An 8,065-nucleotide genomic window follows, 5' to 3' on the forward strand; every position below is an offset into this window, starting at 1 on the left:
GTTTCTGTGTGCTGATTGATTAATTGTGGTAATCAAAGTACGGACAAAAGGTTACGCACTGACTTGTACCAATTTGGGGTTGAGTATCTGGTAAATTTTTGATGGATTGTTTGTTGGTGGTGACCGGTGAAGATGTGTTGGTATTTTTTTTTTTTTTTTTTTTGGGTAACTGGCTAGCCGGCTGAGGTGTGGACCTGGCGGCAGTAGTGGATGGCCAATGACAATGTTGGTGATCTCTTTTTAGTGGAGCCGGCGAAGTTGGTGGTGGACTGGCGATGGTGGCCGTTGAACAAGTGTTGGTTTTTTGTTCTAATTTTTTAGGAAACTGAAAGTTTGGAATAAAAAAAGGCAAAAAATTAGCATCTAATTAAATAAGTAAACATGTGTCAAATTTTTATTTGTGGAGCATAGAGTGGAGCAGAGAGAGTGGTACAGAAGATTTGGACTCGATTAAGACACGACAACAAGACAAACACAACAACAGGAAAGGACATAACACACACACACACATAGACTTTCGATAGCCAAATTTTAGCTTCCTTGGTATATACAACCCACTGATCGGGGCGAGGTGAATCCCAGTGAGTCCCAAAAATAGCATTGCGTCAAAAACGCAGGACAAGTGTCATCGAAAATTTCACACTAAGATTGATCTGCTCCTTTCTTTGCCAACAGGTTGGCACACCCATTAGCTTCCCTCCAAATGTGATCAGTTTTGACCACCCAAGGTCGCTTGAGGAGAGACCTGCAATCATGGATCAAGTTAGAATATTCCAGAGGAAATAGGGGGTTCAAGTTTGTTATCCAATTGTGTGCCAATTTGGAATCCACCTGAAGGTTGATATATTTGTATCCATTATTCCAAGCAAATTTTAAACCTTCTCGAATTGCCCACAGTTCTGCCATCATGCTATGGGTGATACCTATGTTAATTGAAAATCCTCCTATCCATTTCCCCCAATGATCTCATATAATTCCGCCCGCTCCAACATGGCCCAAAGGAGTTGGTTTCCATCCAACAAATGTAGTAATGGTGGTCGGGTGTTGAAGTTTAGGATGCCTGTTTAAATAGAAGAATTTAGTGGCATGGTGTATCCCTATTTTGCGAAGTTGGGACAAAGTAATATATTTATTGCTAACGACAAGGGAATTACGACTTAACCAAATGGACCACAAGATGAATGGAAAGAGGATGTACCAAGGAATATTGTTTACTATAACGTTTGTGTGAATATTTGTTTTGCACCATTGGTGGATAGAGGTATCAAAAAAGTTTGGGGTAGGATGGTAAGAGGAGAAAGTGAGCCACAAATCCCTTGGGAATGAGCAGTCTCGAAGGAGATGTATAGTTGTTTCTTGAAGGCCACATCTGGGACACGCTTGAGCTGCTAGGTTGGCATGTTTGAAAATAAAAGCTCGCGATGGTACTCTGTTGTGGGCACATTTCCATAAGAAAAGTTCGATTTTGGGGGGAATAGGAATTTTCCAAATCCAACTCCATGACAAGTTAGTTTCTTGGGTTTTGTTTTGTGCTTGCTTAGATAAAAAGATGTAAGCTGACTTGACTGAGTAGAGAGCCGCATGTGATGACCAAATGAGCTTGTCTTGAGTTACATTGAAGTCTGAGAGGGGAGTTGCATGTATTTGTTTAATGATAGACATAGGCAAATCAAAACTAAGAGGATTGAGGTTCCATTGTGAATTGGGTGCAAGAACATCTGACACTTTTGTGTGGTCTTCCCCTGGCATTAAAGGTCCATGAATTAAAGATCAAAGAGTACCATTGGGCAACCAAGGATCCATCCAGAATTTTGTGGATTGGCCATTTCCAACTATCCAGCGAGTCCCTTTTGATAATATAGGGCATCCTTTAAGAATGACTTTCTAAGAAAGAGAACCATAAGTAAAGATAGCTGGATTTAAGAAGTGAGTATTGGGGAAGTGTCTTTGTTTGAGAAATTTTGCCCAAATGCCATTTGGGTTTGTCCAAATTCTCCATGCTTGATTGGTAAGGAAGGCCTCATTGTTGAGTTTGATATCTCTAATTCCTAGACCACCCTGTTGCTTTATTTTGGTGACTTTTTCCCAAGACAAAAGATGAACATGTCTTTGATTTTCTGTGTCCCCCCATAGAAACCCATTAAGGGCTTGTTCAAGACGCTGGATGACAGTTGCTGGAAGTAATGTTGTTTGCATGTGATAATTTAGAGTTGGAGAGAGCACAGATTTGATGAAAGTTAGCCTTCCTACCATTGATAGGAGTTTTGGTTGCCACAAACGAACTTCAGAATTTATCCGCTCGAGGAGGGGAGAAAAGGAGCTATTTAGTTTCCTTGAAGTAAGAATTGGCAGCCCAAGATATTTTCCTAAGTCCTCAACTTTGGGAATATTGATTTGTGCAACAATGTCATTTTGGATCTATACAGGTGTGTTACGAGAGAAGAATAGTTTAGATTTGTGGGAGCTAAAAAGTTGCCCAGAATTATTACAGAAGCCTCTAAAAATATTAAGTAAAATATATGCTTGTTGGGGATTAGCATGGGCAAAGAGAGGAAAATGTCATCTGCAAAGAAGATATGGTTAAAACTTAAGTCTCTTCTATTGACCTTGATAGGTTGGAGAGATTTTGTATGAAGTGCTGAGTCTAGTAAAAGAGACAAATGGTTTAGACATAGAATGAATAGATAAGGTGATAATGGATCACCTTGGCGAACCCCTCTTGAAGGATTGAAAGGTTTACTGATTTGACCATTCCACATGACTGAAATCAAAGATGTTTCTAGGCATGCCATGATAAGATCAATTATTTGTTGAGGGAAGTTGAAAAACTGAAGGGTGAACCGTATGAAAGACCACTCAAGACGATCATAAGCTTTTTCTAGGTCTATTTTGGCAACCATGAGCCCTTTTTGTCCCCATTTGTTGTGTATTAGGTGAATCAATTCTTGGGTTATTATATAGTTATCTGTAGCACGCCACCCTAGAATAAAACCTAATTGGGCTGGGTGGATGAGGTTAGGGAGGAATTGTTTTAGCCCCAAAAAAATTATTTTTGAAAGAAGTTTGTATAAGGTGTCGCAAAGACTTATAGGGCGCAATTGATGAACTGTTTCAGGGTTAGGAACCTTTGGAATCAAGATCAACTTTATAGTTGTAAGATCATGGGGAACACGGCCAGTAATGAAAATAGTTTGGATAAACTTTGTAATATCTCTACTCAAAGTCCCCCGAGAATGTTGAAAGAACTGCGCATGCAGTCCATCTGGGCCAGGAGCTTTTTGAGGGTGAATACTACAAAGGGTGGTACGAATTTCCTCAGTTGAAGGGAAGGCAGTAAGGGTATTTTGGAAAAGATTAAGATTAAAATCCATAGGTTGGAATGTTTCAGTCGGAGGAGACAGTATTATGAGGATTTTCCGTTTGAAATAAATTTTGAAAATGGTTAGTAACATGAGTGTGTAGTTGTGTGCCCTGTAGCCACTCACTGATATCATCCTTGAGAGTAGCTATATGTTGTCTGGCACAACGGATTTTTGTTTGAAGTTGAAAGAATTTTGTGTTCGCATCTCCGTACGTCAGCCATAACATGTGAGACTTCATTTGCCATAATAAATGTTCCTGATACAGAATTATGTTATATTGATGTATGAGGCCTCGCTCTAATGTTACCAGGAACCTGGAATGTTTAGTACATAAAGCCTTTTGGATTCCTAGAATTCTAGCCCTAACTCTTTTCTTATTACGTCCTATTTCTCCAAAAGTCTCCGAGTTCCAACAAGTAAGGCAGCTTTGCATGTGGTGAATTTTAGAGTAAAATGGTGTGGTGAAGTTTTGGGATTCCATGACATGTGGGTTGTGGGAATTCCAGCAGCAGTCTACTGTGGGCTTAAAGGTAGCATAAGTCAACCATATAGGTTGAAAGATAAAGGTATAATGTGGTTTTTGATTGTTCCAACCCTTTGTGGATACACTAATTGGGTGATGGTCTGAGTGCATCCTAGGGAGAGTAAGCCCATGGGCCCATGGAAAAAGAAGTTGCCACTCATTGTTACAAAAGGCTTTGTCAAGTTTTTCTTTAATGTGTTTGGACCAGTTCTAGGATTTATTAGTCCAGGTACAATTAGGCCCACTTGAAGCAAGCTCAAAAAGACCACATCGTTTTAGACAATTGTCAAAGGTTTGACGTGGCTTGACGGTTTGCATTTGGTGTGGATGTTGCTCGTCGTGAAATTCTCCTCGGACGAAGGGAGCGAGAAAGAGGAAGGTAGGGTGTTGGCAAGGGAGTTGGGTTGTGAGGGAAGGTTATTGGATTCAGCATCTGTAGTAGAGTGCTCCAATCCTACAAATGAGGCCCATAAGGTGTTGTTCGGGCTGGTATCATGTGAGCAGTCCAGCAAATTGGAGTTTCTAGGTGAAGAGCAAGTTGAATTATGGGAATTGGACAATCTGCATTTGGGAGATGAATTAGAGACAGAAATGGAGTGAAGGGATGATGATTGTCCAAAGGTGTAAATGTTGGAGTGAAGGGGTTGAGTGAGGGAATGTTGGTAGTCTGGTGGTGGTGGGTAGGAGAAGAGGGTGGTGAGTCGGAGTCGAGGGAATATGGAAGTAATGGTTTGAAGTCCATGATTGTGTTTGTGCGTAGATGAGGGAGATGTTATGGAGGAAATATGTGTAGTGGAAGGGCATGGTTGCTCTAAAATAGTGGCCTCGTTGCATGAAACAGTAATATTAGAAGTGTATAAAGTTGCCACGTTAGTTCTAGAATCATCATCTTCCATTTCGGCGGGTGTAACCTTCATCATATCCACTGCGGTATTACTTGCTTCCTCTGTGAGATCCTCCATTGAGTACTCAAGTATGGTGAACCTGTTGGACAGCGATTTGTGAAGTTGCTAGGAAGAGTCAGTAGGCAGGTTTGCTAATTGGGGAGTTGGGGAGGCAGTATTAGGTGACGACTTTGGTGTATACGTGTAGCGATCAGGGTTTGGAGGGGGATCTCCAAGGGAACGTGTGGAAATAAGTTCAGGACGATTTACCCTAGGTGGTTTCGACTTACCCTCTGTACGTGATTTATTGATTCTACGGTTTACTATTAACCATGGGTTGAAGTCAGATGGATTACCTACTGCTAGGTTGGGTTTCAAGACCTGGGCTTGGTCTTTTATAGGAGTATTTGATACTGAGTGGTTACATTTGTCCTGCGTGTGTCCCAAAATGCCACAATTATAGCATAGCATGGGAATGTTTTCATAATGAATCTTTTGAATAAACTTTCCTATGGTAATGTTAGGCATAAGGGGTTTTTCCAAATCTATTTGAACACAAATCCTTGCAAAGCGTCCCCTGGCAACTGAAGTGGTTATGGTATCAATACGGAGAAAGGTACCTATAGTATTACCAACTGCTCTAAGGATATCAGGATGGAAGAATTCTATTGGTAATTCAGCTAATCTAATCCAAACAGCAATTGATGAAACTTTGGCTTTAGCAGCTTGGAACTCTGGTTCCCATTTTCTTACGGACAAGTAATTTTCACCCACAAACCATGGACCCTGTTCTAGTGCTTTCTAATAATCGTCGAGTATAGAGAATTTAACAAGAAAGAAATCATAGCCCAGATCAGTCATAGAAAATTTACCTTTGGGTTTCCAGATGCCTCCCTAACGAGTAAGGAGGTTCCAATAACCAAAAGACTTACCGACAACTTTAATAATGACGTTGGACCGCCATGGGGCATATATTTGCTCTTGCACCTAAGGAGACAAGGCGATGATGTCCTTTCACTTTTCCGTTCCTTGACTGGTCTGTTCCTCTGATGCGAGTTGATTTTCGTCAGTTAGCACCATATCTATAATATTGCCTTCAAACGGTGACTCTAGATCTATGTTCATACCGTGCATCAGAGCCTCCTTAAAGGAGACGTTTGGGGACTGATTTTGGGATGATGGGGATATAGGGAGAGCCATTGGGTTTGTGATAGGGCTCTTATTGGGCATAACGTTGGTCTTCGGTGTAGCTGAACTCATAAACTTTTTCTTGGTGAACTTTTTCTTGGTAAAGTTTTGTAGAAATTGGGTTTCAGATGAGTTTGTACGGCTTGGTTTCTGTTTAGAGGTCATGGAGAAGGGATCTTCGTATTGTTGCTTATTTAATCAAAGTCCTTAAGCGCATAAATATTTTCCATTGTACTTCGGAAACTAAGACATGATAGTATATTCTCTCTTTTAGAAAAGTCCTGTTGCACATCTTTCATGTCACAATTAATACCACTTTCTCATCTCATGTCAGGATAAGAATATGTAAGTTAGTTCCCAATTACACTTTTCTTTTTCCTAATTTTTTTTAATTTACTTATTGCTAAATTTTTGATTGATTTTTTTTTTTTAAAAGCTTAAGTTAAACTTTAACTTTAGCTTAAGCTTCTCAATGCTCTTCGGATGTTGTGCTAAGCAATGCAATGGGTTATATATAAGTAAATAATTAATTAATTAATATATTTTTATTACATAAACGGTTAAATGATTTTTTTTTTTTTTTTGGTGAATAGAACGGTTAAATGATTAAATATTCATTATTCTTAATAAATTAAATTTTATTACATAAATTTTTAAAGATTCATTATTCTTACAATTGCGTGCAATGAACTACTCTGCAATGACCTACAAACAAAACTCCCAAAAACAAAACTTATAAGAGCATTAGCAATAGTTGATTTTGAAGTAGATTTGTCACAGGCCACTAACAACATGGAGTCATGCCCGATTAGATTTTTGTATTAATTTGTTTACTTTTATTGATTTTGATTTTGAAGTATCACATTATCTATACTCCAAGAATACTAAATTATTATCTAGAAAAAGGTTTAATATTTCTACCACATTTATCACAATTATTGCAAGGGATATTTTTCGACATAAAGAAATGTCTAACTCTTCAACCTGACGGGTGGAAATGCCTCAATTGAAAACTCGTCTATGAATGCCTCATTTCGCCAAAACCCGACGGTGCGGACTTTCCAGCAAATGTCCACCTCATAAGAGACTTGTCAAGCACCACCCATTTGGATCGACACTTGGCTCATGCGTGGGGTGTGACATACACAACATGGGAGTCGGGGGCTCCCAACAGATGAAGCTTGTGCCTGAAGAAGGACTACGCATGCTAACAGTAAAACACATTGGGCCCGACGAAGCTCTTGCGTGATGTCCACTCATAAACCCCTACATGGAAATAACTTGCGCACCACTCCCAAAAACCATAGGATCTCGAAGCCTTAACTTCACGATCTCCTCTACAAGGAAAGTCCCTATTTTCAAGGGATCTCAATCAGCTCTACACCACTATAAAAAGACCAAATCCTGTACTTCCTCAAGGTACATGAAAATTCTCCTAGTTCTAGTATCCTTGAGTTCTTGGAGATTCTTCAGCCACAAACTTAACCATCTGAGGGTTTTTGGTCAGCACCCAATCAATACTCTCTGTTGATTCTTTGTTCTCTTGTTCTTCATATACTCGATTGGTGCATTTGAGGACTACCAACTCATTGACGATTTTTGTGCATCATCAATTTTCTTTTTGAATCTTCTCTTATAATATTCCATAGATCATAATGTAGTTCCAACCAACAAATTAAATTACTAACATAAAACAAGACTAATGTGACATAGTTACTTTAAGCTTCTCCATTGTATTTAGGAAACTAAGATGAGATAGTTAGTTCTCTCTTTTAGACTTCACATTGGTAAATTGTGACCAGTGGAAAAGTCTTGTTGCACATCTTTCATGCCACAATATCACTCTCTCATATCATGTCATGATACGAATATTTAAGCTTTTTCCTAGTTATACTTTTCTTTCTCCTAAATTTTTACTTGATATTTCATTTACTGAAAGGAAAAAGAAATTCTTAATTTCCATTCCTATTTGATTTCATTCAAAATAATTTTACAACTTCCACATTGTAAACAAAATTCATGATATGGTAAATCTTATATTTTTTTTATCTTACTAATAAAAAAAAATTAAAATGGTATAGTATTAAGATTTATTGTAATTTAATTTT

Source organism: Quercus robur, chromosome 5 (genome assembly GCF_932294415.1).
Source record: "Quercus robur chromosome 5, dhQueRobu3.1, whole genome shotgun sequence".
NCBI lineage: Eukaryota > Viridiplantae > Streptophyta > Magnoliopsida > Fagales > Fagaceae > Quercus > Quercus robur.